This window comes from Saimiri boliviensis, chromosome 3 (genome assembly GCF_048565385.1).
Source record: "Saimiri boliviensis isolate mSaiBol1 chromosome 3, mSaiBol1.pri, whole genome shotgun sequence".
Lineage (NCBI taxonomy): Eukaryota > Metazoa > Chordata > Mammalia > Primates > Cebidae > Saimiri > Saimiri boliviensis.
In genome coordinates, this window is record NC_133451.1 from 18,014,860 (window position 1) to 18,042,141 (window position 27,282).

General features: G+C 36.8%; 1 pseudogene; it reads left to right on the forward strand.

Moving 5' to 3' along the window:
• The first annotated feature begins 10,816 nt into the window (after positions 1 to 10,816).
• The window catches only part of LOC141583830 (transformer-2 protein homolog beta-like), a 29,719-nt pseudogene continuing 13,253 nt past the window's right edge, over positions 10,817 to 27,282 (forward strand).

Here is a 27,282-nt window from a genome sequence, read left to right on the forward strand (position 1 = left end):
CAACAAAAAGTTGTCAGTCTAATTAATTGTGTGATTTTAATCAAACTATTAATTGTAAGCCATATTTAATATCAAAAATGAAAAAAGTTCAGGACAGTAACAATATATTTGAAAAGAAGCTAATTAAAGCTTGAGTGTTGTTTTCTATTTAGAGAAGAATAAGTTTTCTTATTTTTATTTTAAGTTCCATGATACATGTGCAAGATGTGCAAGTTTGTTACATAGGTAAATATGTGTCATGTTGATTTGCTGCACCTATCAACTCATCACCTAGGCATTAAGCCCAGCATGCATTAGCTATTATTTCTAATGCCCTCACTCCCCTCACTTCACCTCCCAACAGGTCTCAGTGTGTGTTGTTCTCCTCCCTGTGTCCATGTGTTCTCATTGTTTAGCTCTCACCTTTAAATGAGAATATACAGTGTTTGGTTTTCTGTTCTTGCATTAGTTTGCTGAAGATAATGGTTTCCAGCTTCACTCATGCCCCTGAAAAGGACATGATCATCTTTCTTTTTATGGCTCTGTAGTATTCCATGTTTTATATATACCACATTTTCTTCATCCAGTCTACCATTGATGGACATTTGGGTTGATTCCATGTCTTTGCTATTATGAATAATATTGTTGCAATGAATATACATATGCATGTATCTTTGTAACAGAATGATTTATAGGTCTTTGTGTATATAGCCATTATTGGGATTGCTGTATCAAATGGTATTCCTGGTTCTAGATCTTTGAGGAATCACCACACTGTCTTCCACAATGGTTGAACTAGTTTACATTTTGACCACCAGTGTTAAAGTGGTCTTGCTTCTCTGCAACCTCACCAGTAACTATTGTTTCTGGACTTTTTAATAACCTCCATTCTGACTGGTGTGAGATGGTATTTCATTGTGGTTTTGATTTTCATTTCTTTGATGATCAGCGATGTTGAGCTATTTTTCATATGTTTGTTGGCTGCATAAACGTCTTCATTTAAGACATGTCTCTTTATTTCATTCGCTAACTTTTTAATGACATTTTTTTTCTTGTAAATTTGTTTAAGTTTCTTGTAGATTATGGATATCAGACCTTTGTCAGATGGATAGATTGCAAAAATTCTTTGCCACTCTATAGGTTGCCTGTTCACTCTGATAATGGTTTATTTTTCTGTGCAGAAGCTCTTTAGTTTAACTAGATCCTGTTTGTCAATTTTGACTTTTGTTGCAATTGCTTTTGACATTTTCATCATGAAATGTTTGCTGTGCCTATGTCCTGAATAACATTGCCTAGATTTTCTTCTAGGGTTTTATAGTTTTGGGTTTTACATTTAAGTATTTAATCTATGTTGGTTAACTTTCTTATGCAGTATAAGGAAGGAGTCCTGTTTCAGTTGTCTGCATATGGCTAGCCAGTTCCCCCAGCACCATTTATTAAATAAAGAATCCTTTCCCCATTGCTTGTTTTTGTCAGGTTTGTTAAACATCAGATGGTTGTAGATGTGTGGTGCTGTTTCTGAGTTCTCTGTTCTATTCCATTGGTCTATGTGTCTGTTTTTGTACCAGCACCATGCTATTTTGGTTACTATAAACTTATAGTTTAAACTTGGGTGGCATGATGCCTCCAGCTTTGTTCTTTTTGCTTAGGATCATCTTGGTTAGATGAGCTCTCTTCTGGTTCTATATGAATTTAAAAATAGCTTCTTCTAATTCTGTGAAAATGATCAATGGTAGTTTAATGGGAATAATATTGAATCTACAATTTTGGCAGTATGGCCATTTTTACCATATCAATTCTTCCTATGCATGAGCATAAAATTTTTTCACTTATTTGTGCCCTCTCTTGTTTCCTTGAACAGTGGTGTATAGTTCTCCTTTAAGAAGTAGAGAAGGGTGAGTTTTAACAGACAGAAATGTGATTTGGCTTAGATAAGTCAGGTAAGTACTGAAAATTTCTCTGAGAAGCATCTTAGAAGTACCAGAACCCCTAAGAAGAAATAAGATGAAGGACAAAACATTCAAATAGAAAAATGAGCAGAAGATATAAGCAGACATTTCACAAAAGAAGGAACACAAATGACTATTATATATATGGGAAGATTTTCAGCTTCATTAGTAATCTGGAAAATAGAAACAAATGTATAATGAGATACCATTTCACCCATCAGATTTTCAAGTCTGGCAATATCAAATGCTGGTGAGGATGTGGAGGAATAATAACTCTCATCCACGGTAGTGAGAGCATCTATTGGTACAACTATTTTGGAAAACAATTTGTCATTAACTAGTAAAAGTGAAGTTTTGAATACACTAGGACCTAACAACTTTGCTATGCAGTCTTTAATTGGAGGAACTACTTTGGAACAAAAGAGAATATAAGCATGATTGACATGTGTTTTTCACTATCTATATGCCAAGACCTTTACAATGTCTTAATGTCACACCGATTCTGTAAATTTGGCTCTGAACTCCCAATAAAATATTTATTTGGTACCATCTTTGAGGATCATAGCTAGAATACCACTTATAACTTTATAATTAAATTAACCACTACCTCTCAATTCCATAATTGAATTAACTGCTGACATACATATTAACTATTTCATATGGAACCAAAAAAGAGCTCATATACCTAAGACAATCCTAAGCAAAATGAACAAAACTGAAGGCAGTACACTACCTCAACTAACTATACTACCAGGCTACAGTAACCAAAACAGCGTGGTACCAGTAGCAAAACAGAAATATAAATCAATGCAACAGAACAGAGGCCTCAGAAATAATGTAACACATCTAGAACCATCTAATCTTTGACAAACCTGATGAAAATGAGCAATGGGAAAAGGATTCCCTATTTAATAAATGCTATTGGGAAAACTGGCTAGCCATATGCAGAAAACTGAAACTGGAACCCTTCTTTACACCTTATACAAAAATTAACTCAAGATGGATTGAACACTTAAATGTAAGACCCAAAACCACAAAAACCCTAGAAGAAAACCTAGGCAATATCATTCAGGACATAAGCATGGCAAGGATTTCATCACTAAAACACCAAAAGCAATGGCAACAAAAGCTTATAAAATTGACCAAGGGGATCTAGTTAAACTAAAGAGCTTCTGCACAACAAAAGAAACTATCAGCAGAGTGAACAGGCAAACTATGGAATGAGAGAAAATTTTTGCAACCTATCTATCTGACAAAGGGCTAATATCCAGAATCTACAAGGAACTTAAATAAATTTGCAAGAAAAAAACAAGCCCATCAAAAAGTGGGATATGAACAAAAACTTCTTAAAAGAAGACATTTATGCGGCCAACAAACATGAAAAATAGGTCATCATCAGTGGTCATTAGAGAAATGCAAATCTAAACCACAATAAGATACCATCTAATGCCAGTTAGAATAGCAATCATTAAATATCAGGAGGCAGCAGATGCTGGACAGGATGCGATTAAATAGGAATGCTTTAACACTGTTGGTGGGAGTGTAAATTTGTTCAACAATTGTGGAAGACAGTATAGGGATTCTTCAAGGATTTAGAACAAGAAGTACCATTTGACCCTCTCATTACTGGGTGTATACTCAAAGATTATAAATCATTCTACTATAAAGACACACACACACACACACACACACACACACACACACACACATATGTTTATTGCAGCACTGTTCACAATAGCAAAGACTTCTAACCAACCCAAATGACCATCAATGATACACTGGATTAAAAAAAAAATGTGGCATGTATATACCATGGAATACCATGCAATCATAAAAATGATGAGTTTATGTCCTTTGCAGGGACATGGATGAAGCTGAGAATCATCATTCTCAGCAAACTAACACAAGAACAGAAAACCAAACACCACATGTTTTCACTCATAAGTAGGAGTAGAATAATGACAACATGCAGACAGAGGGAGGGGAACATCACACATCGGGGCCTGCCTGAGGGAGTGAAATGGGGAGGTATAGCATTAGGAGAAATACCTAATGTAGATGACTGGTTGACGGGTGCAGCAAACCACCATGGCATGTGTATACCTGTGTAACAAACTGGCACTTCCTGCACATGTATCTCAGAACTTAAACTATAATAATAAAAAGCAAAAATAATTTTTAAATAAAGAGTAAAAATATGGTTACCAGAGTCTGGGAAGGATAGGGTTGGGGTGACAGGGAGGTGGGGATGGTTAATGGGTACAACAAAACAGTGATAAAGAATGAATAAGTCGTGTTATTTCATAGCACAACAGGGAGACTATAATCAATAATAATTGTACATTTTAAAACAACTAAAAGGGTATAATTGATTATACTCATGTATCTTAGTGCTATAACCAAAGCCTTTAGTTGTTTGTAACACTAAGGATAAATGCTTGAGGTGATGGATATCCTATTCTTTATTATGTGATTACTATGTTTTGCATGTCTGTACCAAAACATCTCATGTATCCCATAAATATATGTACCTACTCTGTACCCACAAAAATTAAAAATTATATAAGTGTAAAAAAATTCTAAATTCAAAAATTGTGTCCTTTAAGAGTAAGACACCATAATGTTGTAGACACACTGTTAAAAATTTTACTTTTCTTTGGTTAGATTTTTCTGGGTTAACATAATAGTAGGGATTGCATGATTTCTCACACAACCTGTAGGTTCTTTAGGGAACAGATAGGGAACAGATCGGAGAAAGGGTCTTTTTTCCCCCTCTCTAGTTCCAGTAGGTGAACCATGCACAAACTGCCTAATTTAGACTACTGCTGAGATAATACTGATTGTGGCCAGAATTCATCCTTGTTAAGTTAAATATGGCACCCACAGAAATTCTCACAGATTCTTGCCGTTTGTTCTCTTGGTGCCATGATGACCTGATTAACAGCTCTGCTCTTTCAGAAAGACCATCATTCATGGGTTCTGTCTCTCTGACCACTCCCACTTTTCAAGTATGATTCATGTTGCTATATAGGTATGGACTTTTTCACTAAAATAAAACAGTTATGTTTTCCATGATGTATACTAAACAGCCATACCTAAGATATTTCAACATGGTTACATCTTGTAATGGAATAAATTATAGGTTCAAGAAAAAATAATGTATAAAAATGTAGTGTAAATCTTGGAAAATGAAAAGAGAGCATAACAGATTTGTAAGCCCTTTCTGATTAGCTTGTAGGTTGCTGGTGTCTTTATTAGTAGTTCACTGGAGCCATGTGAGCTCCTGAATCATTGATCAAAGTCAAGCCTAAACTCTCCCCTTCCATGCTCATAAAAATAATAGTTAACATATATTGAGACCATATTGTATACCACAGGCCACCCTACAGATTTCATGTTTCATTGAATTTTTTGAATAAAAGCTTTTTGAACATTAATGTGCATAATAATCTCCTCAAGAATTGTTAAAATACATATTCTTTTCTAACATCCTTCCTCTAATTTCAGTTCTGATTTTGAGTTCTGGGACAGGACCAAAGAATCTGGATTTCTAACTAGCTCCTAAATGACATAGTGCTGATGCTGCCAGTCCAGTAGCTACCTATTGAGTAGTTCTGCAGATTGTTCTCTGAGGCAGCTACTACCATTATTACCCCCATTTTATTCATGAGAAAACCAAGCCTCAGGAAGAGATGATAAGAGATTTTCCCAGGATCAAGATATTTTAAAAGTTAGAGACAGGACTTGGATTTGATAACAAAATCCACAATCTTAACTTCTGCAAATATTAAACACTAATCTTGGATTCTCCTTTCTCTTCAATTTGATTTGTGAATTAAGTCCTTAATGTACCTGGATGAGCTTAACCTACAAACTAAGAGACTTCTATGGCTAGTAGAACTGGGGAAAATATTCTTACTGGTTTTTATTTCACCGAGAGGAGTATAGTGGCTGTAAAAATCAGAAGCATGAAAGAAACCCTGGTAACATCTTCTGGTGACTTTAAAGTGGAGAGTTTCAGGCTCAGGCTGCCAGCATTTCTGAATAGTAGTTGAGCAACTGGCAACATCCCAGGACCTCAGCAGGACTGGGAGTTCTGAATGGACAATATTTCTTTGTTGAATTCCTCAAACTAAAATTAATCATGATTGGGCATTGTTTAGAACTTGTCAGGGTGTATGCTTTTTAGTAATTGATTTATTTCCACATGGACACCTTGTTTTCAATGCAAATGGGTTTTCTTGGTGGGTAGGTTTTATTCCTCTCTGTGTGTGCCAGGGGGCAGTGTGGTTTAATCATAGTAATTATGTTTCTTGAGGCCATGTTACATTATTTTTACTTTCTGGAATCTGTGTCTGTAGCCTACAGGAGGAGGAAATATGGGGTGTGACTCTTAGTTAAGCTGAAGTTCTAAATCCAGCTCATTTTGTACTTCTTGTTGCATTCCAAATATTGTATTTCTCCAGAGCAGGAACTCTGAGAACACCAGACTTTTGGAAGGTAGCTTTATTAGCAAGAAGGTAACCTCATGAAATGGAGGTGAAATTGCACAAAAAGTTAACAATGAATGCCTATTTAAACATTCAGATAAAAAGGAGGCAAAGCAAAGTGAAATCCAGCATTAATGTAAATGTGTTCCATTAGCAGGGTGCTGAGTCAAGAAATGCTGTATGGTGGATTAAGAAGGAACTTAGTGACCTCTCAGGACTTTGGAACAGCCACTCAGGACAATAGGTCTTGCACTCTAAAGATCTAATCCTTGGAATGCAGAGACATTATGGGAATGAAGGCATTTGTCATGTATTCTGAGTTCCACATCCAGCTGATGTGTTTATCATTATTGTAGTGATGTTTCTGTGAGTGCTCACAGGTTCATACACAAGATGGTCCATTTGTTATTGATATCTGATCATTGAAAGCTCCACAACTTATGGGCTGAAATTTATGTGAGCACAAATGACTTGTGACAGTTGAATGTACAGACTTCTACAGTCAGAATACCTAAGTTTGAATACCATCTTTGCCTCTTACTAGTTGTGCGACCTTGGGTTATTAAGTTAACCTCTCCGGCTTTGGTACAGAGGGTTGATGAGAGGATTAAATGAATTAATGTATGTATGTAAAACGTTTAGAAAATGCCTGACACCGGCCAGGCACAGTGGCTCAAGCCTGTAATCCCAGCACTTTGGGAGGCCAAGACGGGTGGATCATGAGGTCAAGAGATCGAGACCATCTTGGTCAACGTGGTGAAACCCCATTTCTACTAAAAATACAAAAAAATTATCTGGGCATGGTGGCGCGTGCCTGTAGTCCCAGCTACTCAGGAGGCTGAGGCAGGAGAATTGCCTGAACCCAGGAGGCAGAGGTTGTGGTGAGCCGAGATGTTGCCATTGCACTCCAGCCTGGGTAACAAGAGCAAAACTCTGTCTCAAAAAAAAAAAAAAAAGAAAGAAAGAAAGAAAGAAAATGCCTGACACCTAGTAAATACTGTTAAGTATACATAATTGGTGATCATAAAGTCAACCTTAAGAGCAGGTTTAATGAGCCATCATGGTATCTTTTCCTAGATCTTTACTCTAGGAAATTTGATTTGTGAATTTGGTATTGAATTTGATATTGACTATTATAATCTTCTAATTCTGAGGTGAGGACAAAAATGAAAGGATCCTAAGGAAAGGCTGCAGCTCTCCTAAGTACTCTATTCCAGGTCTTCTTTGCTCTGGGCTCCATACTGGTTTCTTTTTGGGAAGGGGTCCCTTTGACAAGGAAATCAGTTCCTTGCCTGTCTTGCTAAAGCAACTCTAAAACGAGACATTGCAAAGAGAAAAGTATTCAGAAGCATCTATTCAATGAATAAAGCATTTTAGAAACTGCTTTATTGCACACATGGGCACAATAGACACTGGGGCTACTAGGGGAGGGAGGAAGGGGGCATGGGTTAAAAAACTATTAGATATCATGCTGACTACCTGGGTGATGGAATCTGTACCCAAAGCCTCAGCATCACACAATTTATCCATAAAACGATCCTGTACATATACCCCATTAACTAAAATGAAGCTGAAATTTAAAAACAAAAAACTCTTTTTTTTTTAAAGGTTTTTCCTACTAGTGTCTGGCTCAATTTTTGTTTATAGGAATGAGTTTCATCTGTAGCTGATACCACTTCTTCATCTTCTTCTTAAGGATGGTGGGTAAGGCACAGGGAAAATTCCATTTGAAGTCACCCTCATGTTAAAGTATGGTAGCCAAAGAGCATGGCCCAGAGTATGTTATAACCTGCACTAAACAGCTAAACTAAACAGCTACGTTGCCATGGCAGCTTCACTCTCATCTCTATGGCTACCCTGCTTTGGATTAAGCAGGGTAAATACCCCTTTGTCAGCCACATCCAGCTTCCATAAATTTGCTTTTTCTTTAATCTTGAGAGAAGCTTGACTACACTCAAGGTTTAGGAGAATGAAAAAGGCATGGGACTCTGCTTACCCTGCACTCTTATACACATAACAGGAAGAATGCAAGGATAGCATTAGGAAAGCAGTTGATAAACATTTCTTGTGTGTGATATGCAAAGTTAGCCATTTGGACACCCCCTAGAGTACTTGCAGGATGCCATGGTTTCAGGACTACCCTAAAGGAAACAGTATCAATGGCTAATTGATCACTGCTACTGCACATGGTCATCCTACTCCCATTATATTCATGTGATTCAAGCTAACCAGGTTTACCCATCCCAGCAAACAAATTTCTGCTGTAAGCATGCAGGTCACTCCTTTTTACTCAGTCAGAATACTTACATTTTATGTTACCAAAAGATCTGCAAATTCAATAGGTTGAAAATATTTTTGAAAGGTAAAAAAGTTTCTTAAATGCAACTTATTTATAAATGCATTCTCATTAATCAGAAGTCCTGCACAATCACAGTCTCCCTCTTTTCCCATGAAATCACCTGTTGCATATTGAGCAGTAGAATAATCCTATAACTGGAGCAACTACTGCTTTGAGCATATAACTTGCCACAACTGAAAATTGTTAATGAAGGGGTGTGTGTGTGTGCATATAAAATCAGACCAAGGAAGAAGGGTGACATGGTGTTTTATTTAACAGACAGTTTTAACAAACTCAAAGCACATTTCCATCCTAAGTGGGGTAGGGCCTGTCCTCTTTGTGACTAGGCTGCTTGATTTTAGATTAGACTGCCATAAACTTTAGGTACAACTCCATCAAGAAGCCAAAAAAATAGAAATGGTAGCACACAGGGGATTAAAAAAACGGTTTAAACTAATCTTTCAAAGGCCCTACCAAAAATACTCAGTATTTCATCATGCTTACTTCTCCCTCTTTCTCGGGTTCATAAATCTGTGGCTCAGAAATTTGTATAGAATCTCAGAAATGATTTTTCTAAATACCATTGTATTTGTTCACAGTGCCTGCTGAGTTGATGTCCAACTAAACACGTTATCTCCCACTACATAGAAAATTAGATATTAATACATTTTCTGCCAAATAGGTTTTCTAACTGGAGCCACTGTATTTTCCAATGAAATGAATACCCTTAAATGTCAATATGAATAAATTACTAATAATGAACTCTTCATTTATCTTTAATGCTTTGCCAAACTCCAGCTTGATTGAAAAGCTGATATTTAGCAGAAAGAAGAAAGGGTATATCTTGAGGAAGAATCAAACTAACAAGGGTAATAGAGTAGAGCATTTCTGTGTCAAATTCCATCTGAACAATCCTATTTTTTTAAAGGTCGGAAGCCCATGCATACTTGGAATTTTTGCTCTCTCTGCCTTTGATTTAGAGCGCAAAATCAAAAGCCTGTTCTATGAAAAGAAATGCACTTGAGCAACTCAGGAATGTGCTGAAGCCTTTCTACAAATTAATCTCTTCTTTAGTGAAGTGAAACATCGGGACCATTCAGGGACAGTGGGAGGGTCTCGGGGGCTTGAATTTGAGCCAAGCTTAATGAGAAGGAGTTGGAGGCAAAATGGAATTGAACTGTACCTTGTTAACTGTTGAAAGCTGTGAATGAGGTGAACTTACTTGCCAAGAATTCTTTTCCTTTGTTGCAATTAACTACAGTAAAGGGGATGCTTTTGGGGTAGTTTTCATGATCTTTAAAGATCATTTTTTTAAAAATCATACATTTTTACAAATTGAAGGTAATTCCCTAATTCTGATTTATAAATTTGCTACTGCTTTGAAGACACATAAATTCGTGTTTTGGTGAAGTAAACATTTATTCATTTCACCACTTTTACTGGGACCTTCTATTGCTAGCCACCATCTCAGGTGCTGGGGCAACGGTAGTGATAAACATACTCCCTGGCTCTGGTGACTCACCTTCCAGCTGGAATCTCTCAGCATTAGCAGGAAAGGCCAAAACCAGAGGCCATGTATGCCTCAGACGTCTCTCTGCAGTTCTCTGAGCAAGCCATTTCTCTTAGGAGACTCTGACACACCTTTCCCAGGGAGATCTTTCTCTGCTGCAGATGCCAGTTTCTTCCATCAATTTCTTCTATAGAAAACTGCTAACTAAAACCGTCTAAGCTGAAAGCCTGGTAACCCTGAGAATAAATGTTAAACTATGACCCCAGGAAACATGGGTTCATGACGGATTAAAATCATCTGGAACAAGTTACTGAGACGTCCCATGACTCAGTTTCCTATTTTCTGAAAAGAAGATGGCATCTGCTCTGCAGGGATGCTATGAAGTGTGTGCTGACCACAATTTGCAATGACTTAGCATATTTCTCAAATGCAACTTACCTGATTAGCATCTTTGGATCATCCAGAAATACACGAATTTTATTGTATATGTTCTCTCTTTAAAAAACTGGCTGCTAAATTGTTTAATGGGTAGAACAATTCTATGCCTAGAATGGCCATTGGATCAGGTGTGGAACCACAGGTGTCTTGTAAGTGGCTCTCCAGAGTGAAAGGTACAAAGCTAAGAGTCAAATAGGTAAGGTATGCCTTGCAGTGTGGGAAAAAAATTAAACTCTTTATAGGGTTTATCTCATCTGTTTCTAGTCTCTGTTTTCATGTACTTAATAACGTGCATATTGTAACAGTGGATATATTTATGTACACAAATATGTTATTGATTAATAAGTACACATATATTGGGAATGCATGCTTAACTTTAAATTGACAGAGTTTATAGCCCAAAGAGTTAGGAGATCACTGTTTTAGAGGAAGAACAATTAAACCAGTCAGTCAAAAGTAACAAAGAAACCAAAACCATGTAGGAAGGGGATATTCCAGCTTAATTCAAATTGTCTTTAATGTGAATTGGCAAAACTCTTCTAAATAGAAAAAGTAACTCGTTGCTGTTTTTGTTCATTTTATTTATTTATTTATTTATTTATTTATTTATTTATTTATTTATGTTGAGACAGTGTCTCAGTCTCTCACCCAGACTGGAATGCAGTGGCACACTGCAACCTCCGCCTCCCAGGCTTAAGCAATTCCCCTGCTTCAGCCTCCTGAATAGCTGGGATTACGGGCGTGCGCCGCTACCACTCAGCTAATTTTTGCATTTTTAGTAGAGACGGGATTTCAGTGTGTTGGCCAGGCTGGTCTCGAACTCCTCACCTCAAATGATTCACCCTCCTCAGCCTCCCAAACTGTTGGGATTACAGGCGTGAGCCACCACGCCTTGCCTTTTGTTCATTTTAATGCACACAATCTGAATTTCTAATTTGGTAGGGGTTCTTGGAAGCTTGTTTCCAGAACCACCTTTCAAGATTTTTCTACGACATGGGAAAAGTTACAAAAATGAAACAAAAATGACTTTGTAGGAAATTTGCAAGTCTAGGTCACTATTCCCCTTTCCACCTTACTGTAACCTCTGAGGAAGTTGTCCTGTGTGGGGGTGGGGTGGGGCTGCATTATCCAAACTTCCTTGGACTCAGAGGTCTGTTTGCATCTGGCCTATGCGACACCCTGGCAGAGTATGGAGAGTGGAAGGAAAGAGCCTGGAGCATTGATTACCTCAGTTCCCGTTGGGCCAAGTGGCAATTTGAAGATGGCTGAAGGACTACAGCCCCTGTCCAGCAGACTTTTCCAAGATGCATTGCTCTGTCGGGGCTCCTGACGCTTATCCCTCCCTTGGATTCTTCTCTTTGAGATGGGGTAAGAGCAATCTGATTCTTGCTGTATCATTTCTTGTTCGCTCCCTAACCACTGCTCTTGGGTTGTAAGTAGATCTATTATTAAACCCTTCTTCATTGTCCCTTTTGGCTTACATCCATTTCCTGTTAGTACCCTGACAGCATATCCAATTCAATTCAATCTGCATATAAAAATCTATACTTGGATAGTATGCAGACTCTAACCTGTCTATTTCCCAAGTTTATCTGTTCCTATATCCAAGGAGGGGTTTGTTTTGTATGTTAAAGGAAGTTCATTAGGGAGAATTGGTTCACACAATCACAAGGTGAAGTCCAACAATAGGCCATCTGCAAGCTGGGAAGAAAGAAGCCAGAAGTGGCTCAGTCCACATCTGAAAGCCTCAAGACCAGGGATTTGATGCTCTTCTTGTTTAAAGCACATTTTTTTAAACAATATATGTAAAAGTAATATTTTAATAGAAATATCAGACTTTTTTCTTACATGATGCAAACGTATCCCCAGAAAAGGAAGCAGTTATCTCCTCAGACAATGTCCTTTTAAGACGTTACATACCAAGTAAGGATTCTATTATAGCAACAGAAAGTACAAAATATAGTGATAATGTGCTTAACAGAAAACATAAAATCTAATGATAATATGATTAATGGATAATGTGCTTAATGAGTTTAATTGGAAACCAAGTGTCAGATTGTCCAGAGGGAAAGCTGACCTTCCAGGGAATGCAAATATTTTGCTACTGTATGACTAAGATACACAGAGATACAAATGTAAGAGGAAAATATAACATGTGCTAAGTTCAAATCTTTGAAAGGAACTAATGGTGCAACTACTACTAACAATAATATCTAATATTTACTGAGTGAATAAATTTTGTGCTTTACATATGTTATCATATTTAATTCTCACATAACTCATAAAGGTACTATTCCCATTTTGTTGACATAGACACTGAAGAAAAGAAAAATAAATTCATCCAAGATAGGAGTCTACAGAATCGGACTCTCCCTACATATGATGATGATTTACCAAGGTAAGTAAGAAAAAACTAATGTTCACTCCAGAAAAAATAGTTTACACGTTAATATTTTTTTCTTTAATTCTAGGGAGTTTATCTTGGCAATTACAATGGAGTTACACAAGAAAGGGAGAAAAACCAGCTCTGGGGTCCTGAGAGACACATTAAAGGGATACATTAAAAAGAAAAGGTGGGAGGGTGGCTTTTCAATAGTTAGAATATTTGTATGAAAGTCATTTTTGAAGCAAATATATGAATCTTTTAAAGTTGAGACCCCGTTGTCCAATGTCTTTCCCATGCTGGTCTATATCAACTAATAGTCTGGAATACTCAATGGGCAGAGACAAATATTTCAACCTAAGTTTACAATTGGAAGTAAACTTGAAAATCTACTCCCTTTTAGAAATGGTAAAATCTCCTGTATGTTTAAAACATGTCACATTGGCTCGCATTTATCACATTCAACTGTCAGTTTTGCCTAGGAGGAAACAAATTTAGTGGGCAAACTGCGGCCCTCACTGTGGTTGGGATATGTGATTTATCCTGCACGGAATGAAGGGAAAAGGCCAGAGTGCTGAGTTCTGGTCTATTCTGATGCTGAGCAGTCCCCAGCCTTGCTCTCGCAATCTGGATGTCTTTTGGCCAGGCTATATTGTAGATCAAATACATTCCAGCAGAAGATCTCTTACTAACCTCCTAGGATTACCCTGCATTTCTGAGCCTGAAGTTCGGGCTCTGGAGAAATAGCATTTCCCATAGAATGAAGAGTGCAATATGTATCAAAAGAGCAAAAGAAAAAAAAAAGCAACACAGGAATGCAGGTCATGTGAGATCATTATTGAGAACCAGAAGGATTTCTGATGGAAAATTCCAAATTTTCTTTGAACAACTGCCTTGGGGAATGCCCTTTAGGAAACACCGGACTTACATATAATATGTCATTAACTGTGCTTATGATTTCCTTTCAGTGTTTATAGGCAGGAGTTAAGACACGGAACGCACAAATATAACACAAAAATTACAGTACAGTGATTGCTTCCGTTGCCAATTCTCTCCAGAAAGTCATGAAATTCATTGCAGTGGCATCTCTGGTATGTACAGTATACCAGAAACTTAAGCTTTTACCTTTATTTAACCTCACAAGCTAGATCTGACCCAGAGTCTGTATTGTACATATATTATGACAAGCACTTTGAGTGAATTTGGAAATGTGGGCACTCCTATTGTAGACAAGTCTAAAATCGCTCTGTACTGGCGACATCTTCCTCAGCCTTATTTATGTTGGAGAGGAAGGAAGAGACATTGTCTCTGGAAAAAAAATAATAATAATGTGGAGTTGGATCCCTGTGCTGTTCTCCACATTAGCCATTGCTCATTTTTGTGTTTGGGGATTGTGGCTGTGGAGAAATTATGGGTTGAACTGGTTAAAGTCCAGTGCTAATGGGGCCAAAGTTCACTGGCCTGGTTTGTCTCTTGGTGGCTGTCATAACTCTGACCCCATCTGGCACAGTTATGCCCTTTGCTGTCTGGGTGATGGGGTTCTCAGAGCACACATGGGGCTGAGAGGGGTGAGCTGAATGTTCTAATCTGGTGATGGAACTCTGGTGTCAGCCTCGCTGCCTTTACTCTGAGACCTCGAACAATATGTTTAGGTTCTGTCTAGGCTTCGGTTTCCTTTCCCAAAGGGCTTTGGGAAGCATTTATCATGATTTCACTAACTAAATGCTTAGAAACTCTGATGATAGGAAACATGTTTTACATTTCTAAATATAAAGACAAGTATAAGAATCTAGCAGGCGTCCCCAAACTGCGGCCCGCGGGCTGCATGCTGTCCCCTAAGGCCGTTTATCCTGGCCCCCGCCGCACTTCAGGAAGGGGCACCTCTTTCATTGGTGGTCAGTGAGAGGAGCACAGTATGTGGTGGCCCTCCAACGGTCTCAGGGACAGTGAACTGACCCCCTGTGTAAAAAGTTTGGGGACGCCAGATCTAAGGAAATTAATTCATACTGAGCCACCAGAATAGGCTCAATGGTAGAAAATTTTTCTTTATAACATGTAGTAATAATCATAATTGCTGTAATGGTAATCATAGCAATAGTAATTGTAATATTAGCAATAGTTAACAGTAATAGTAGAGCAATGAACATTTGTCAATTCCATAACATTTTATGAAAGGTTAGTATCTAATTGAATACTCATAACAACTCTCTGAATCAGTATTACTGTATCCAATTTATAAAATCTAAGAGAAAGAATGCTCAAGTTACTTGACTGAGATCAATAGCAAGTAAATGACAGAACCAGGAATATCTTAAAGTTGGTTCCAAAGTTAATGTCACTTAGCCACTTCATAAAGGGAATACTTTAGGACAGTGTATTTCTGATAAATACAAGCATCTCTTCAATCTGTTGGATTTCTGTGGAGTATTTGACATACAGAAATTTCTCATGTGTCAAAAATGCTTAGAAAATCAGGGGTTAACTAATGGAAATAAAATAGAGAAAACAGAAATAAGGTATGATTCTACCTAACTCCTTTTCTTATAATTGGTCTCCTACCATGTTTCAGAATTGAGAAAATATAAAACTTTCCAGAACCTACTTCTTTAGTTTTCTTTATAAACAGAATAAATCAGATTGCCCTGTGTTTATTTATACACACTAGGTAAACATCTCATTTGCTCCCATTCAGATTTTCAGGTTAAAGCTGGTTTTCCTCTAAAGGCAGATTGGTAAATTAACAAAGGAACTGCAAGTAGTCCTCAAACTAACTGCGTAGTTGAGAAAAAGCATGAATACTTCTAGCTCCTCTCATTCCATGAGGATCAATTTCACCTGTGGTTCTTCACATGTTTAGGGCATTATTGATCCAGCTTCCTGTTTCACCAGGTCTTCACTCAAAGCTGCCTAAAAAAAATATTTGAACAACAGCAGCAACAAAACCATTTTCCATCCATCTCTATAACTGGAAGACCAGGAGGCAATCCAATGAAAATTTAGTAATGTTTGGATGTGTTTCAAGTCAGCAATACTGGTGCTATAAACTGCCACTCCCCCACTCCCAATTCATATGTTGAAGACCCAGCCCCTAAAGTGATTGTATTTGGAGACTGAGTTTTTAGAAAGTAAAGGTAATTGCAGCCCTAAGGGTAGAGTCCTAATCTAATGGGTTCTGTAGCCTCATAAGAAGAGGACAATAGATCCTTCTCTCTCCCTAGGAACAAGCACCAAGACAAGGCCATGTGAGCACACAGCAAGATGAAATCTTCCATCTCTAAGCCAGGAAGAGAGCCCTCTCCAGAACACAACCATTAAAGAACCCTGATCTTTGACTTCCAGTCTCCCGATTGCCAGAAAATGTCTGTTGTTCAATCCACACAGTTTATGGTATTTTATTAAGCAGCCCAAGTAGACTGAGACAACTGGAGAGCTACTTTGTTTCCTGTGTGTATGTGTTTTCAATTCAGCTTTTATTTGTTTTGCTTTCTCTTTCCCCTCCCTTTCACTTCCCATTTTCCTTTTTTTTTTTTTTTTGATTCTTAAACTTCGACCCAAACACCTGTCCTTGAGACAGCCATGTTGGCCTTTAAGGACAGCGTTTACATGACTTACAGTCTTTTTTTCATGGACTATCTCTGAAGAATGTAGTAGGCAACTTTTGCTTTTATATTTTCAGTCTCTCTTCCCACATACTGCAGCATCACATCTTCCATTCCTCAGTGCCTCTTGTCTTCCGTGCCCAACATATTCAGAATCAGTGCTAAAGAAAGGGCTGTTCCTATGTGAGTGCACGCCATGTGCATAAGAGAATGATACTTTCTCACTGCAGAGAGAAAGAAATAAATAAAACCTTTTTCCTTTCTTAGGGATTGAAAGGCGTTCTCCCAAAATTTGCATATTGAAGTCCTGACCCCTAGTATCTCAGAGTGTTACTGCATTTGTAGGTAGGACCTTACAGAAAGTAATAAAGTTAAAATTAGCCATAGTATGAGTCTTAATCATATCTGACTAGTGTCCTTAGAAGAGAAGATTAGGGTTTACCAAGAAACACTAAGGTTGCACAGGCATACACTAAGAAAAAAGGCCATATTAAGGGATAGTGAGAAGATGATCATTTTCAAGTACAGGAGAGAGGCCTCAAGAGAAACCAAACCAGCCAATATCTTGATCTTGGACTTCCAGCCTCCAAAATACATTTGTACAGTTTAAGATCATTTTGTCTGTGGCATTTTGTTACATCAGCATGAGCAAACCAATACCTCCTTTTTAAGGCATTTGAAACATCAATGAGATAAGGATGTGATTTCTGAGGGCAGGAAATCTCAGCACATTTGATACCACATCAGTAAACAAGTCTACTCTATGTTGGTTTTGATGAGCAAGTAGGATTTTTATTCTAGTTTTGCTTAGACTTATAAAATCATAATAACCTTAGATATTACCTATTTCAATCACCTCATTTTATATGTAATGATACAGAGGTGCATATGGAAGAATGGATTTGTTCAAAGCCCCACATTAGTTTTTGACCAACTCAGGACTAGAGTTCAACTGGTTCAACTTCCAGTGCTCTTTTTGGCTACCATATAAAATGTAACTCATTTTTATGTTTTTCCATCAATTCTGTTGTGTAGTTTTATTTACTAACCACCACAGTCTAAGTGTTTACCTTTTCAAAATATTTTTATTTTCTTTCAAATATTTATTTTGGAATATATTTGTTTCTACCTGAGTTTACTCTCTTGTAGACTGAAATGTTTTCAGGAAATACACCAACAAGTTTTTCTACTTCTTGGATTCTTTTCCTGTTTTTAAATTATGATGGTTTTCACCTATGCTTCCCAGCTCCATTAAAAGGTTGGTTTTGCTGAAATAAACCTGCATATTTTTGTTTACTAAATGTACTGAATTCGTGATTGTGGACCTTCATTCAATTATAATCACTGTCCTTGAATTTTCTTCACTGCTGTATTGCTAGATTTCCTCACCAGTACCACCACCACCAACAGTACCACACACATGAAAGAAAGACCCTGGCTATTTCCATTTTTAATTCTGCTTTCCTGAGCTACAAAAGAGCCTTTGTTGTATTTTCACAGGAAATGTTGATGCCTTGTGAAGTCTAAGGATGACTTTGTCAAAGAGAGTCTTGGCACAGCCTCAAATAAGTACTCAATCTTCATATGTTGATGCTGTGTATAGACGTGTGGTACTTTGTAGGCATTTTGAAGACCATCTCTGATCTTTTTTCAAATAAGAATTTTAACATCAGATTGAAGCTGTACAGAATCTCATTTTCAATGGTTGAAAGTGGATTTTAATCAAAGTGTTATCATGATGATGAAAGGAAATGTTTCCAGGAGACAAAAGTTTGCAAAGCAATTTCATATACATGATTCCACATGCTCTTCACATTAAGCATTTGAAAGTTTACTGTATGAATGTTATATCCATAAATGGATAACAATTTATCCATTTGCTCACCTGAAAAGTGGATAACAAGAAATCTTAAGCAACTGACTCAGGAACAAACCACTCCATAATCTTTGTCTCCAGTTCCTTCCATTTTACTCTCTTCTATTTTTTTTCCACATTGCATTTCTATATCAGTTAATGTATTATTTTATTTATGAAACATTTTAGAGAGTTTCTTCTAGGATACAAGGTTAGAAAAATAAGCTTGAACTAAAGAAAATTAATGGTTAGTTCTAGTTCATAGTCAGGTACCTTTAAAAGATCACTGGTTAATTAATACAGTTCTGTCTTCAAACTAATTGACATTATTGAATATAATTTCAGTTTCTTATGACCTAGAGTTTGTAATGCCTAATTATAACCTATGGTGCTCTACTGGGTAGGAAATATGGCATCCACAACATATCTGAACCTCCCTTAGTGGTCATGAGGGTCCATTTGACAATATAATCCATCTTAGAAGCTTGGAAAAGGCCTGATATTATAGAAGTTAACAGCTTCTCAGACCAGGCTTTAGAGCTTGTCTTTCACCAGTAAGGCAATAATATCTAACCTCTAAGGCTCATTAAAAAAAATATATATTGTAAAAAAGGAAATGACTATAGTATTTCTATCATGTATTTGTTAGAAACATCTAATAAAAATAAATAATACATGAACATTGCTCAGCACTGCATGACACCTTTCTCCTAAACATTTACCTTCCTAAAATCAAAACTAATGAAAATCAGAGTTTCAAATGTTTTGTGTCTCCATTATGAAAATCAAATTCTGTGTGTGTGGCTTCATATTCAAAATCATTCACAATTACAATTTGTCTAACCATTTCAACTTTACCTCTAACCATTTCAACTTTACCTTTCACCCAATGGCCAAGTTTCTTCCCAGCCACTCTAACCACCATCCTTTGTAACCTACTCTGGTCTACAGTTCCTATTTCACTAAGCATTTGCATTTTCTTTATCCTGCTGCCATTTGTGGGAAGTTCCTTCCTCCTCCTGCAAAAGTCCCTGAATTCTTAAATAGAAATACAATGAGAATTTATTGTTTTGCTCTTGATTCCCAAGGTGCTTCCCCAAATCCCATATCCATAGTAATTTTGTACTTTATTGTACTGTATTACTCACACATCTGACCCTTGCACTGGACTTCAAGGTCCTAAGAGTGGGTATTCAAGTTGGTTTATTTTTGTATTCCCAGTGTCAGGTACAATACTAGTTACAAAGTAGATACTCAGTAACTATTAGATTGAATTGAATCAATCAATTAACTCATAGGTTATCACAGAGTACCCACTATATTATGTTCTGGGAAATGCCTTGGGCAGCAAAGCTTTGTGAAATGTTTAGTTTATTGAGTACAAACCTGAAAGTTAAAGCACTTATTGAACTTTTGCTTAATTAACCAAAGATGATCACTGTGAAGTACTCTGTACAGTACCTGGAATAGCACAGGCATTAAAAAAAAGAAGAGAGATCCAAGATGGCTGATCACTAGTAGCTTGGGATTGCAGCTCCCAGTGAAAGCGCAGAGAACCCGAGGACGCCACACTTTCAGATGAATTCTTGCTGCTCACGCACCAGGAAATTCCCAGCAGAGGAGCCCCACGGGTCGCCAGCACGACTCTTGTGACCAGCGAGGCGGTTTTGCCGGTGCCTTGGAGCGTCGGTTCTTGGTGCAGAGTCAGAAAAGCACCATCAATCTTACTGCCGCTGTTTTAGTCGGCACAGTGGGTTGCTCAGATTTCAACTCTAAGAATCAATAAGTTGGATGTCCACTCAGAAACCCAATTACAAAGACTGTAAATACAAAGACCACAGATGGATAAATTTATAACGAACGGAAAAAAAACAGCCAAAAAAGGCTGAGAATACCCAAGGTCAGAACACCTCTCCCTCAGCGGTGGATCATAGTTCCTCATCAGCAACGGAAAAAGGCCTGATGGAGAACGAGTGTGTTCCAATTACAGAAGCAGGCTTCAAAATGTGGATAATGAGAAACTTCTGTGAATTAAAAGAACTTGTTCTAACCCAATCCAAAGAAACTAAGAACTTTGAAAAAAGGTTTGACAAAATGTTAACAAGAATACACAAGTTAGAGAGGAATATAAGTGAATTGATGGTGCTGAAAAACACAATATGAGAACTTCCTGAAGTATGCACAAGTTTTAAGAGCCAAATTGATCGAGCAGAAGAAAGGATATCAGAGGTCGAAGACCAACTCAGTGAAATAAAACGAGAAGACAAGATTAGAGAAAAAAGGATAAAAGGAACGAGCAAAATCTCCAAGAAATATGGGACTATGTGAAAAGACCTAATCTACGCTTGATAGGTGTACCTGAATGTGATGAAGAGAATGAATCCAAGCTGAAAAATATGCTTCAGGAAATTATTCAGGAAAATTTTCCCAATCTAGTAAGGCACGATAATATTCCACTCCAGGTAATACAGAGAATACCACAAAGATATTCCTCAAGAAGAGCAACTCCAAGGCACATAATTGTCAGATTCATCAGGGTTGAAATGAAGGAGAAAATACTAAGGGCAACTAGAGAGAAAGGTCAGGTTACTCACAAAGGGAAGCCTATCAGACTTATAGCAGATCTCTCAGCAGAAACCCTACAAGCCAGAAGAGAGTGGGGACCAATATTCAACATCCTTAAATAAAAGAACTTTCAACCAAGAATTTCACATCCAGCCAAACTAAGCTTCATAAGTGAAGGAAAAATAAGTTTTTTTGTGAATAAGCAAGCACTCAGAGATTTCATCACCACCAGGCCTGCTTTACAAGAGCTTCTGAAAGAACCATTACACATAGAAGGGAACAAACAGTATCAGCCTTTCTAAAAAAAATACCAAAAGTAAACAGTATCAATATAATGAAGAACTTATATCAACTAATGGGCAAAACAGCCAGCAATTATTAAATGGCAGTATTAAACTCACATATGTCATTATTAATTCTAAATTTAAATTGACTAAATCCCCCAATCCAAAAACAGATAGGCAATTTGGATAAAAAATTAAAACCTATTGGTATGCTGCATTCAGACCCATCTCACACGTAAGGATACACAAAGACTCAAAACAAAGGGATGGAGAAAGATTTACCAACCAAACGGAGAGCAAAAGTAAATAAATAAAAGCAGAAGTTACAATTTTTGCCTCTGATAAAATAGTCATTAAAGCAACAAAGATCAAAAGAAGCGAAGAAGGGCATTATAATGATAAAAGGATTAATGCAACAAGAAGAAGAGCTGAAGATCCTAAACATATACGCACCCAATCCAGGAATACCCAGGTATACAAGACTTATAAAGAGACTTAGACTCCCACACAATAATAATGGGAGACTTCAACATTAATATTTGACAGATTAATGAGACAAAAAATTAACAACGATATCTAGGACTTGAACTCAGGTCTGCAACAAGTAAACTTAATTAACATGTATAGAACTCTCCACTTTAAAAACACAAAATATACACTCTTATTAATACCACATCATATGAACTTAGAAGTTTAAACAAAATATTGGTTGGCTTCTAGTTTGTTATTCTCTTCTCTCATTTTCTTTCATGTCTCCATTATTAAGCACAATTACAGGCATGCCCATATTTAGACTGCATTCTAGCCCGGGCAAATAAAGAAATACCCCCATTTTCTCTCCCTCTTCCTCTTTCTCTTTCTTTCTCTTCTTTATTCTTTTTCTTATTATTCTTTTTTCTTTCTCTAAAAAATAAAATAAAATAAAATAAAATAAAATAAAATAAAATAAAATATTTAATCCTTTCACCCTACAGGAGGAAATTTGCTTAAATCTGAAATGCCAAAACAAGTGCTTTTCTTTTGTGAGAATTGTCCTGAAACTGTTGAAAAATTGTTTGGATAACCATTTAAATCTTATTTGTATACACAACTTGTTAAATCAGTTTCACTCTGATGATTTTTATGTCCTCTGTAAATGTATGAAAATGGATGTTGAGTTAGAAAATTTTAAGAGAATCTAGGCAATCCATATTCCAAATGGCCTTTAGTCAACTGATAATGATAAAATCCATTTGTATTTTGTTTTCAATTTGAGCTATTCCAATGAACTAATGAATATAGAAAGAGAAATCGATATTGAGTAAACTCAAAATATGTTTATGTAGATGAAACTAACTTCTTATTTGCATATTTTTTCTTTTGACTATTTGGGGAATACAATTTGAATCCTACTAAACAAAATGTACAAAATGAAATAGTTCCTAGGAGCCTATTTGTTCATCACTCTTGAGTACCCAAGGATGCAATGAACTGGTTATGTATCTTTATTATTCAGGGTTCTCCAGAGAAACAGAACAAACCAGATATATATTTATTTATTTATTATAACAAATTGTCTCATGCTATTATGGAGGCTAACATAGTCTCAAGATCTGCGATGAGATCTTGAGCAGGCAAGCTGCAGATCCAGGAGAGCTGATGGTATCAAATTCTGGTCAAGTCCAAAGGCCTGAGAACAAGGAGAGCCAAGGATGTTAAAGTTCGGTCTGAAAGCAGGCAGGCTCAAGGTCAATCCAGGAAGAGCTGATGCTTTATTTTGAGTCTAAAGTCAAGGAAAAAAGTTGCTGTCTCAATTTGAAGGCAAGTAGGCAGGATGAATTCTCTCTTACATGGTAACAGTATGCCTTTTTATTGTATTCAGGCCTTCAGCTGATTGGGAAGGCATTGCAGAGGGCAGATCACATTAAGGAGGGCAAACTTTTTTACTCAATCTACCAATTTAAGTGTTAATGTCATTTCAAAACATCCTTGCAGAAACACGCTGAATGTTTTACCAAATATCTGGGTATCCCATGGCCCAGTCAAGTTGAGTAAATAAAATTAACCATCACAGACTCCTTTGCTGAATTAATCAGATAATTTCACCCAAATTGTGTTCATCCCTGTGTTCTTTGACCTGGGATTGCGTATAACACATCTAACCCCCTGCTTTGATGTTGGTGTGCAAGATGACACCATGTTAGAGAATTCATCATATCTATTAGTAAGATTGCTCAATAGAAAAGTAGTACTTTTTTCAATATCAGCTTACAAAGGCCAAAATCAAAAAATAATAAATTTTTTCTCAACGACCCTGAAGCCAAGCTGAATTTTTGTCTTTTAGATGAATTAACAAAAATAATTTCCAGGCCAAGTGCTGTGGCTCAGGCCTATAATCCCAACAGTTTGGGAGGCTAAGGCAGGTGGATCACCTGTTGTCAGTAGTTTGAGACCAGCCTGGCCAATGTGGCAAAAACCCATCTCTACTAAAAATACAAAAATTAGCCAAGTGTGGTGGCAAACACCTGAAACCCCAGCTACTCAGGTGGCTGAGGCACAGGAATCACTTGAACCCAGGAGGCAGAGGTTGCACTGAGCTGAGATCGTGTCACTGCACTATGGCCTGGATGACAGACCGAGACTCTTTCTCAAAAGTAAATAAATAAATAAATAAATATTAATTTACATATATACCTATTTCCAAAATGAAAATATTAAGAGAAAAGGAAAGAGATAAATGTCTGAGATCAAAATTTCTTAATTCTTTAATGTTTTCTATTGCAGACATATCCACCAGATCTACCTTTTGCCTCTCTCCATCACTGCTAGATGCTCTTAAGAGAGATAGAATCACAGAAGATTAGATAAAGCAGTATTTTAATATTTGGTCTCTCCAAGCTTCAGTTTACATATTAAAAATGGAATAACATTAATTATTACCTTATACCTTGTTGTGAAAATTAAATCAGATTATCAACATAACTAAATAAATACTCAGTAAAGATTAGATTTTAATATTAAAGCTAGTCTTTTAATGACAAACTTTGAATAAATATCCTGTTAGTATTTAATTTTCACTTTTATTGATTCTAATGACAATCCTACATTGTTTCATGAAATACATATGACTTGAATCTATGATGAAGCATTCACAAAGAAGACTAGCAGAGAAATGGCCTTTGTATAGAATCCAGAGACCTATGCACTTATTCATGCATCCACTTGTCCATCTCTCAGCTTACCCCCAGATTTTCATTTATTTGCTTAATACATATTTCACTTGTAACTTTATCATGCCAAAAAGCTATATTGGTTTTGGAAATGTGTCAAACTGCCTAAGTTAAACTTCACTTTCCAGAATTCCCGTTCCTGTATGTTTTCTTTCATACAGGATGGGAAACATCACATGCTGGTGTGGGCCACAAGAGAGATTCTTGCATGAGATCTGAAGGGTGCAAGTGAAAAAGCAGCCATTAAGTATCTCATATGCATTGTGTTTCATCTGCTGGTGCACCACATTCATGCAATGCAACATAGGGCCAGGCTAGCAACTACACCATCACTTCAGCCTAAATCCACTTTAGCATCTCTGCCTCCCAGGCCAGGTGTATGTGTTTCTCTGTGTGATGAGGGCTTTGCTTCTGGAGGGCATCCATACCATAAAAGTAAGAGTCAAAAGGAACTGGTGTAAGTTTTAGTTTGTCCTTATAGGCTCCAGCTGTTGCTTGTGGTTTCTAGCTTAATCTTGTCCTCCTCAACTTTATATCATCTTCCTTTTCCAATTACATTCCCTGTAGACTTCAAGCTCTAGCGTCATCAGACATGTAAGCAATACCCTCACAGACACTGCTTAACTTGCCTCCACTAGTCAATATGGTCAAATCTGTGTAATAAATTCTTTCATACAAATATATATTCTAAAGGTGCTACTTTTGACTGAACCCTGAATAATGTGCAAACCTAGTCCAGGGTCTGTTATCAATACTGTTAAAGGTTGAATTATCTCTTTAGGTAAAAAGAATATTAGAATTAATTTATTTTATTATGTTGTTTATTTATTTTTGAGACAGAGTCTTGCTTATTGCCCAGACTAGAGTGCAGTGGCATGATTTTCACTCACTGCAATCTCCACTCCCCAGGTTCAAGCAATTCCTGGGCCTCAGCCACCCAAGTAGCTGGGATTACAGGTGTGTGCCACCAAACCCAGCTAATTTTTGTATTTTTAGTAGAGATGGGATTTTGTCATGTTGGCCAGGCTGTTCTCAAACTCCTGGCCTCAAGTGATACACTGGCCTCAGCCTCCCAAAGTGCTGGGATTACAGGTGTGAGTGACTGCATCTGACCTAGAATTTATTTTAGATAAACTCACTTGAATATGGCATTGTCACAATCAGAATGTATTTGTTGTGTGAATCAGAAATACTTTACTTGACCTAAGTAGTTTTTAAAAAATTTTTGAATCCCCTAGACACCTCAATTCTTAAAACTAATAATTGTTTGAACTAGCTTTAAAACATGTATTTCCAAATAGTTATTCACTTTACTTTTTGACCATCTTTAAGCATTGTGAATGTTCACATTTGAACATTGTGAATATTTGCTTGAGTGGTGACTGTTGCTGCCACTTACTTTTCTTCTTCTTTTGTCTTTACCAACACTTAAATTATATAAATTATGACTTCCCTGTTTCTCACCTGCTTCAAAATGTACTTCCTTCTCTTACTGCACTTATATCTGTTTGCTACAAAACTGGTTTTGGGCGAGACTACAAGGACTCAAAACCTAGCTTAACAGGTAATATTAAAAACTCGGTTAGTATTACGTGCCTGTAACAATAGCTGAGGCTTGGCTAATCACAGTGGCCATACTTTAACCATTCATAGACTGCTAAGTGTTCAAACTATATTCAAATAAGGCAAACTCCAATCTATAAGCAATCCAGCTGTTTCTGTACCTCACTGTTGATTTCCATAAATCACTTCTCTTTTTCTGTCTGGCCATGAGGTATCTCTGATTCTCTTTGAACCTCCTGTTATTCTGGGGGCTGTCTGATGCACAAATCATTCATTGCTCAATTAAACTCCTTTAAATTTAATTTGGCTGAAGTTTTTCTTTTAACAGGGATAAAATGGGGTGAAAATGATAAATGTAAATCAATGGTAAATATCTTCTTCAGTTCATCACTTTTTAAATAAGGGAATTTATATAAATATAAATTTTAATTTACTTATTAAAGAGAAGGTAGAAGTTTGCTAATTTCTTATAAACATGGCATTACAAACATTCAGGGACAGAACCAAAACTAATAACATAAAACTAATAGTATACTCAAGAATGTATAAACGTTTAACTAAACGTGTGAAAGTTTCAACTATTTCTGTATTTCTTTCATTCTTTTTCTTAATCTATTATTCATTCATTTCTTAATTTATTTATTCAACTAATAGAACTAGATATCTAATACTAGGGAGGAACAATGTTAGGCACTGGAATAAAATCTTGCTGTACATAGATAGCTGAAGAGGAAAAATAATAACAACAAAATACATTACACCATGTGTTAAGCATTATGGTAGAGAGAAGTACAGAGAACACAGACCGAGAGCAAGGTAATTTTAACCCAGAATGGGGTAACCTCAACTAACAAGGGTGTCAGGAGATGTTTGTGAAGGATAAAACCAGCACTGAGTTTGGAAGAAGTAGAATGAATGAGAGAGTAAAAATAGAAAGACGTTGCAGGGAGCCATACAGCAGCCTGTCCCACTTTGAGAACTGCAAACAGATGAGTGTGGATGAATGTTAAAATTTGTGGGCAGACGAATGAAAAGGTTTCGTGAGAATGGAATGGGTTCTGTCAACAAACTGGGACTTTATCCCAAGGGCAAGTAGAGTTCTAGAAAGATTTTTAAGTGG